Raw genomic sequence first — 9,723 nt, 5'->3', positions numbered from 1 at the left:
ATAATGTTAAAAGTCCAAAATTTAATTAATCCATATAAAAAATAAGGAAACAAAAAAATCCACGTGAAGTTAAAAACAAAGCAGAAACGCCACATACTAATGGGTGTTTACCAATAGGGACTGAGTCGATAAGAGCATGTTCAGAAGAAATAGCTGATCTGTATAGATTAATGGTCCTGTAGGCTTTACCCGAATCAAAGGATTCTGATAGATAATTTAGGATATGTGGGATAGATGTATTACTGGCATCCAGGTGTCATTGAGAGCACCAATGAACCCAAAGTCGCCAGGCCGATCTGCAAGCCTTACTGGTGCTTCGGTGAGGATGTCTCTAGTAGATCGCGAAATTTCGAGGTCAAAACATGATGACACTAGATGAGACACGCTATTAAAGGGAGTCTTCCTAAAAGAACAAGAGGGTGAGGATTCCCGGAGGGATCTTGAAGAATTGATGGATATACCGGGAGTAGAATTGGAAAGTCTATCAAAAGATTCAGTATTTGGGGAAACCAGACTTGGGATGGCCACCAAGGGGTTATCAGGACTAGAGTCGCTCGGTGGTTTACAGTGTATGAGAGGACTCTCGGGATCATCACAAAGTGAGGAAATGCGTATAGGGTTTTTGATGGCCATATTTGAAGAAACGCATCCACTCCCAGAGATTCCGGATCTGTACGCCAACTGAAAAAGAGAGGTAGTTAGCGAGTCAGACGGGATGCAAAAAGATCCATGTAAATTGGACCCGAATAGGAATTAAGAGAAGAAAATATTGAAGGATCTAACATCCAATCGCTGTGGTCTGATAGGAAATAGGAATTCCAGTCCGCCACATCGTTGGAGAGGCCAAGTAAGTATTTTGCCTTTAGGATAATATTTTTGTCGAAACAAAAATTCCAGATATTCTGAGTGATGTCTGATAGGGTTTTTGATGTTGTACCCCCTAGTTTGTTGATATATTGGATGGCAGAGATGTTGTCCATACGAAGTAAAATACAGCAATGCGATCTTAATTTTGCAAAGCTCTTGATGGTGAAGAAACCGGCTAATAGTTCCAGACAATTGATATGAAGAGAATTCTCTTCTTCTGACCATTGGCCGCCTGTGGTGAGATGACCACAACGGGCGCCCAAGCCTAGATCCAGGTTGCAATTGAAAATAATCTTGCCATTCCAGAGTTGCACGTGATGAAGCCACCATAAAAATTCTTCTCTGGCTTCCTCTGAAGAGCATTGCCTGAATATGACATACCTTCTCTGAGGTGTTGTATTTTGAGGTGCTGGAGAGCCCTGTAATGTAGTGGGGCAAGAAAGATGGCCTGTATGGAAGCTGACAAGAGACCCACTATGCGTGCAATGGTTCTCAGAGACATCAATTGTTTGTTTAAAATAACGCGTATCTCTTTTCGGATCAATTGAAGTTTCTTGAGTGGATGACTCAGGGTAGTTAGTTGTGTGTTTATTAAGAAGCCCATACATTCTACTTCCCTTGAGGGGGTAAATACAGATTTCTTTAGGTTGATTGAAAAACCTAAGTTGTTTAGAAGAGATAATGTCCATTGGAGGTGGTGGTGGAGAACAGATTTCTATTGAGCCATGAGGATGTCGACCAGATATATTATAAGACGAGCACCTCGGCTTTTTAACAGGGAAACAATCGGTTTTAATAGTTTGGTGAAACACTATGGGGCTGAAGAGAGACCGAAAGGCAGGCAAGTGAATTGCCATCTCGGGTTTTTCCAAATAAACTGAAGGTAAGGTTCGTGAGATGGGTGAATGGGGACCGTAAGGTAGGCGTCTTTTAGATCCACCTTTACAAGACAGTCGTTTTTAATCAAGAGGTCTCTTAGTAAATGGATACCTTCCATCTTGAAATGGTGGCATACCATGAAAACATTGAGATGGCGAAGATTGATTACAGGTTTGTGGTCTTTTTTTCTTCACTAAGAAGATGTTGCTGAGAAAACCTGGAGATTGGTAAGGAACCTGAATAATGGCATGTTTCGAAGAAAGGTCTTCTATCTCCAGATCTATCAGCTTCTCGTCTGGAGATGAAAAAAGAATCGGAAGAGGGAAAGAAGTTTGAAGAGGTAGAGATATGAACTCATGAAATCATATAACGATATGGTGTTGAGAATCCAAGAGTCTGAAGTTATGGAGGCCCAAGCTTGCGAAAAATAGTCTTCCGCCGAGTGGAAGAAGGGAAAAATTTAGTGGAAGGGGACTTACCTGTGTATGGTCTGGATCTCAGGTATCCTCAAGCTCCTCTGGATCTCCAGGGCCTGGATCTAGTGGGAAAAAAGGGTGCTGGCTGATATGAGTGAGCACCATATTGAGGTCTTTCTTGTGTAAAGGAGCCTCTGGAGTAACCTCTAGATGAGGAAGAGCGGCTCCCAGCCCATCCAAAAACTTTTTGGGGAAAAACTGCGGAGAGAAGACTGGGCCTTGCCAGGGAAGTGAAGATTCCTACAAATTTCCCTATTTCTTTCAAAAAAGTGTCCCCAATTAGCAGACCCTCGGAAGAGGGGTGAAAATCCGTAGTAACCAGGTTAGCTAGTTGCTGGTGTAGTTTCGTTAATATGGTTCTTCACCTCTCGGCGGTCAGGGCATCATTAGCATTGCCAAATATGCACATGGCACCTTTGGCCCAACCACGAAGTATGGTGGTGTCAATCGGTTGTCCAGAGGAAATTGACTCCCCTGAGATGTCAAGAATTTTTGTTAAAGGGCCAAGCAGGTCCAGTAATTTGTCTTGGACACTTTTTAGGGAACAGTCAAGACCCATTTAGTTTTTTCCCCTGTTTTTAGAATGTATTTGACCAGAATAGGGTCCAATTTGGGAGTGGTTGCTGCCTTGTCCGGAAGGTTAGGTCACGGATATTCAGAACGGAGTTTATTCCATGATGCTCTATCCAATGTTTTTTTTTAAAATTCTGGCAGAGATGTATTTAGATATCTGTGGATGAGGAATCCATTCAGAAGATCTGGGGTGAGTAATAAGTTCTGGATCAAAGAAGGGGTTACCTTGGCTATCCAGAATAAGAGACCATGTATTGTCTGTGGAGACCTGTTCTAGAAGCGTATCAGATATATCTCCCTCCTCAGCATCGTCATCATATGCCTCAATGTCCAAATAATTGGAATCAAATTCAGAAGAAGATGAAATTACTTAAGAGTCGGGTTTTGCCCTTTTACGGGCTTTCTTATTCGGAATGGTAGTTTCTTCCTCTCGGATAGAGGGTCTGGTCTGCTTAATTATTGCAGATGATTCTAGGCCACTAGTTGGTTGTGGCATTCAATAAGTATCTTGACCTACCTTATTATGAGGAGATTTAACCCTGAGGGATTTCTGGTCATCATTCCAAAAGCGCTGCTTTTTTGCAAATTTTTGCGTTTAAACCCTTTGGCCAGCTGAGAGGTGAATTCCTCTACTGACCAAAAATGGTCTGAGGGAGTAGAAGCATTAGAGGGTTTATTATGAGAAATAGCCATGGTAATGGACTTAGAAATGGATTCATTTAACCCCCTAAGGACCAAGCCCATTTTAACCTTAAGGACCAGGCCAATTAAATTTTTGCGGTTTCGTTTTTTTCCTCCTCTCTTTCTAAAATCCATAACTCCTTTATGTTTCCATCTACAGACCCATATAAGGGCTTGTTTTTTGCAAACCCAATTGTACATTGTAATGAAGACTCTCATTTTACCATAAAATGTACGGCGAACCCCCCCCCCAAAAAAAATTTTTAAGGAGGAAATTTAAATGAAAACAACAATTTTGCACATTTTGGAGGGTTTTGTTTTCACACTATACACTTTACGGTAAAAATGACATATGTACTTTATTCTGTAGGTCAATACGATTAAAATGATACCCATGGCTAGATACTTTTATATTTTTGTACTGCTTAAAAAAAATCTAAAACTTTTCTTACAAAATCAGTAATCTAAATTTTGACCACCTATAACTTTTTCATTTTTCCATATATAGGGCGGTATGAGGGCTAATTTTTTGCGCCGTCATCTGTAATTTTTTTAGATACCATATTTGCATATATAAAACTTTTAGATCATTTTTAATAAAAATTTTTTAAAATTTAATGTGACAAAAAAGCTACATTTTTGGACTTTTTTTTTAAATTTTTACGTTTACACCATTCACTGTACGAGATAATTAACATTATATTTTGATAGTACATTGATAGTACATTTACGCATGCAGCGATACCAAATATGTTTATTAAAAAAAATTACGCTTTTTGGGGGTAAAATGGGAAAAACGGACAATTTTTATTGGGGGAGGGGATTTTTCACTGCTGCTCCAGCACTTCTAGCTATCTGAGAAGTGTGCAGCGGGAACATGCCACAGCTCTGTAAAGTGTGAGGTAAAGAAGGAGTGCACGGTAGAGCGAGGGGGAGGGGGGGTGTTTCTATATTTGATAAATATTTCTAAAATTTATCAAAGGATGTGTGCAAACTTTGTAAATTATGAGCAAGAGTGTAAATTAGACAGGCAGCGTAAAGGGGTAGATCTGTGCCTACAGTAGACACCTAATGATAAATCTCCCCCATTGAGTTTTATATATTTAGATGTATTGTATTGATACACGGCTCAAAAAAATAAAGGGAGCACTTAAATAACACAATGTAACTCCAAGTCAATGACACTTCTGTGAAATCACACTGTCCACTCAGGAAGCAACACTGATTGACAATCAATTTCACATGCTGTTGTGCAAATGGAACAGACAACAGGCGGAAATGATGGGCAATTAGCAAGACACCCCACAAGACACAGATTATTAGCAAGACACCCCGCAAGACACAGATGGGGGTCAGAAGAAGCACGAGAAGCGAGCGAAATGGCTATCACCCATCTATTCTTGGCGTCCCTCTCCCTACATGCCATCCCCGTGATACCGCTTTGTGTATGCTTGCTTTTATACAATAAAGCCTTCACTTCTTCACTGCCTGACGGGTGAGTGCCATTCTTATCTCTATATGCTGGGTGATCACAGACCACTTCTCAGTTCCTATGCTTCCTGGTTAATGTTTTGTCACTTTTGAAAGCTGGCGGTGCTTTCACTCTAGTGGTATCATGAGACGGAGTCTACAGCCCACACAAGTGGCTCAGGTAGTGCAGCTCATCCAGGATGGCACATCAATGAGAGCTGTGGCAAGAAGGTTTGCTGTGTCTGTCAGCGTAGTGTCCAGAGCATGGAGGCACTACCAGGAGACAGGCCAGTACATCAGGAGACGTGGAGGCCTTGGAGGGCAACAACCCAGCAGCAGGACTGCTACCTCTGCCTTTGTGCAAGGAGGAGCACTGCCAAACCCCTGCAAAATGACCTCTAGCAGGCCACAAATGTGCATGTGTCCACTCAAACGGTCAGAAACAGACTCCATGAGGGTGTTATGAGGGCCCGAGAACACCAAGATTGGCAAATTCCGCCACTGGAGCCCTGTGCTCTTCACAGATGAAAGCAGGTACACACTGAGCACATGTGACAGACGTGACAGAGTCTGGAGACGCCATGGAGAACTTTCTACTTCCTGGGTCAGTAATAGTGTGGTAGTTCTACTGGTGGGTCAGTAATAGTGTGGGGTGGCATTGATTTGGGGGGCCGCACAGCCCTCCATGTGCTTGCCAGAGGTAGCCTGACTGCCATTAGGTACTGAGATGAGATCCTCAGACCCCTCGTGAGACCATTTGCTGGTGCGGTTGGCCCTGGGTTCCTCCTAATGCAGGGGTCTCAAATTCCCGGCCCGCGGGCCATTTGCGGCCCACGGAACGAAAGCTTGTGGCCCGCACCAGGTATGTGTAATTTGTATTGCCCGGGACATGCAGTTCCGAGCACCAGGCAGGTAACTTCTTCAGGCATTTAGCCCTGCTTCGGGCAAGCAGCGCTAAATGCCGGAAGGCTTCATTTACCCCGCCCTCTTCCTCCCCATCTCCGGTTCGAGTCTGATGAGGGACGTCTCGCATGTGACATCCCTCCGCAGAACCGCACAGAAGGACATCAGTGACGTCACTTGTCAGGCCGCCGCCGTAGAGGAGAAGCGCAGCGCAGGACAGGTAAGTGTGTCTGTGTATGTGCATGTGTTTGTGTCTGTCTGAACCTGCTACTACCTAATTCGGGGAACCTGCTTCTACCTACCCAATGTGGGGAACCTGCTACTACCTACCCAATGTGGGGAACCTGCTGCCTACCTAATGTTGGGAACCCCCAGAAGTAGCACCCCCACCATCCCTCAGCTCATGCTATTACCACAGGGGGTAGGGGGTAAGGGGGGAATGGTGAATGATGAGGGGTGCATGATGGGGGCATTATATGTTAGGGGTGCTTTATGGGGGCATTATATGTAAGGGGCGCATGATGGGGGCATTATATGTAAGGGGTACATGCGGCCCAGCCTCACTCAGCTGCTACCTCCAGTGGCCCTCAAATAATTTGAGTTTGAGACCCCTGTCCTAATGCAAGACAATGCTAGACCTCATGTGGCTGGAGTGTGTTAGCAGGTCCTGCAAGAGGAAGGCATTGATGCTATGGACTGGCCCGCCAGTCACCTGATATCTTTTTACATCTTTTTCCATCTCTTTTAAATTCTATTACCTTATTGAGGTCTTTAGACCGTTCTTTTCTGCTCCTATGTCTAAGGCTCTAGGCTATTCAGTACAATCACGTGACCAACTCTGACTATTTATACACAGACACTAATTGCAGTTAAAAAGCCACCGGAGTGGAAAATTAATCTTTTATTAGACATTCTAACCTGTATGTGTCATCTTGTGTCTGTAACAAGGTCAAACATTTAAAAAGGTATGTAAACTTTTGATCAGGGCCACTTGGGTGTTTTCTGTTATTATTATGATTTAAAATGAAGCCAAAACAACAAAATAATAAATGTCTTCACGTGATCACTATTCTTAAAGAGACATTTTCGTTGCATCCTCAGTCATTTTTTCAAATTCTGTAAGCTTTATATGCCTTACAAGTCAAACTAATTTTCTGTTGGAAATCCCCTTAAAACTATGGAAGAGACAAAAATAATTATTTAATAGGATATTCAGAAGGGGCCTTCCATTATCAAGAACTATCGATAGGATGGGTCTAACACTGTATGCTGCTATGTTTAGCAGTCCCATGGATTTTGAACAGACAGTTCTTGAAGTTTTTCTTTATTTTATACCCATATGATGCAATTACATACAATATATCAACACATTAATTCCCCAAATAAAGCCCCCTCCCCTCCCTCATATATCTGTGTGGCTCTTTTCTTAGAGCATCCAATTCTCGCCATTTCAAACTTTTTTTTAATTTTATTAACTAACTCTTCCCATTCCTTAATAGTGGGTACCCTTGGCGCAAAGTATGTACTGACAATAAGATATTTAGCCAGGATGGTCAGTTATGGTAGCAAGTTCCTCAGCATGCCCATCTACGAACTCTCCCCGAAGACCACAGATTTAATATCCCAAAAACCCTCATAATTACATTTATTTTCAATGTGTTCCCTAATATGTCCCCAAAATAGGGCCACCTTTGGGCAGTCCCATATAAGGTGTACAAAATCAGCTCTATTCTGTCCACATTTTGGGCACCTATGACCGTTTCTACATTTCATCTTCCACAGAGACACCGGGAATAGTACATTTGGTATAAAATCCATAATTGCAAAAATTGTTCTTGAACAAATTCTTGAAGTTAATTTGTCAGAAGTAGGGAAAATGGAAAAGCATAACAATCTGACATTGGTGCAAATGGGGAGTGTAGGCTAGTTCATTAGGTGCAAAGCACAAATTACAGGGGCTGCCTTTTTAAACAGAGGAATATTGTAAAATGTATTCCAAGAGAGGAGTTTTCCTTTAAGGGTACGTTCACATGTACGCAGATTTTATGCACAGGATTTCCTGCTACAGATTTCAATGTAAACTAAATGACTGAGCACAACTTCTAATCAGAAGTTACAAATCCTGCGCATCAAATCTGAGCAGGATCCTGTACGCGTGAACATACACTATAAGAGAATCAGTCAGCTCTATATCATGCTCAAAGCTCAAGTGTCAAGGAGATTGTGTGAGCAGCAGCATGCACATCTTCTACCCCCCCCCCCCAACCTTGACTGACTAACACACAGTGCTATTTTTCCAGCTCTGAATCATTCACATCAATCAGTCAAAACAGGGAGGAGAGGGGGAGGGAGGAGGCATGCATGCGGCATTACTGCACAGCCTTCAATAGTCATCAAAATCTGCTGTGGAAAATCTACAGCAAAATGTGCACGTGACATACCCTAATAGTGCACCTATTTGACAGCATGATGAAATCCAAATGATTAATTTTTATATCTTTACTGTATCTTTTAGTCAGTTGTATTCTTTGCAATAAGAAGTACATTTTAAAAGACCAAATAACTTTTTATAGAAGATCAAGTAATTGCCTAATAGACTTGATCCGAAAGTGAGTGATCTATTGCGGAGGTCCCAGACCACATAGTGATTTCATTAATCCGTTATCTGCAGCCTTGGAAACCTCTATGTCAGTGATGGTGAACCTATGGCATGCGTGGGCATGCGGCCATAGTTTGCCATGGATGCCTTTTGATGCGCTCCGCCGTTGTGAGGTGGAAACTTGTGACCCGTGCAGACTTGCGACCGCTCCTCCCTTCAGCTCTCAGAAGCTAGAGCTGGGTGAACGAAGGCAGAGCAGGGGATGCAGGTCTGAGCGGGAGAAAGAAGCCACGCCCCCTTCATCTCTCCCTCCCGGAGGATGCAGGTCTGCATTGGAAAAAGAAGGCAGAGCAGGGGAGAGAGGATGTACACGGCTCCTCATCTCCCCTCCCCTTCTCTGCCTTAGGAGGACGCAAGTTTCCACGGGGAAAAGAACGCAGACGAGCAGGGGAGAGAGTACGTATATGGCTCCTCATCTCCCCTCCCTAATGATTTCTATGTGTGAAGGGGGACATACTGCACGGGCTGGGGATAAGGGACATCACAGACTTGGGATGATTGCTATGTGTAAAGGGGGACATACTGCACGCATCTCCCCTCCCCCTGCTCTGCCTTCGGAGGACGTAGGTCTGCACATCACCCCCACACAGTACCGCACCTCACACGCACACAGAGCACCTCACACACACACACACAAACACAGCACCCCCACACACAGCACCTCATACAATTTCAGTCTGGTATGTAATCATATCACGAGTATCCCCTTGTACACATCTTTGGCACAGTTTACATGTAGCTTTGGTGCAGCTGGACGATCAGAAACCTGAACAAAACTGCAGGTCTATTGACATACATGCAAAGTTGCACCAAAACCGGATGTAATTATGATTTAAACTGTGCCAAAGCAGCATGTAGGATGCGTGCAAACTGCAGGTGGATAGGTGGGAATAGGTGCTTATTTAGGTGATGCACCACCAACGACCAGTGTGTTTTCTTTACTAGAATTGATGTTTTTTCAATTAAAAAACAAGTTTGGATAATTGAATTCTGTTGTTGTGTTCTTCTTTTCAAACAACAGATGTTAATTAGTTATGGCAACTGTATGAGTTGTTTTTTTCTAAACTTAAACCTCAGTATTATGATTTAATTGCTGTGCTGGCACTTTGAGGCAAAAAAAGTTGGCGTGCATTACGGTTTGGGCACTCGGGCTCAAAAAGGTTCGCCATCACTGCTCTAGATAGTTGAATTTTTTACTTGCTGAGTAATAACATT

This window comes from Hyla sarda, chromosome 5, assembly GCF_029499605.1.
Source record: "Hyla sarda isolate aHylSar1 chromosome 5, aHylSar1.hap1, whole genome shotgun sequence".
Taxonomy (NCBI): domain Eukaryota; kingdom Metazoa; phylum Chordata; class Amphibia; order Anura; family Hylidae; genus Hyla; species Hyla sarda.
This window is presented reverse-complemented; position numbering follows the sequence as displayed.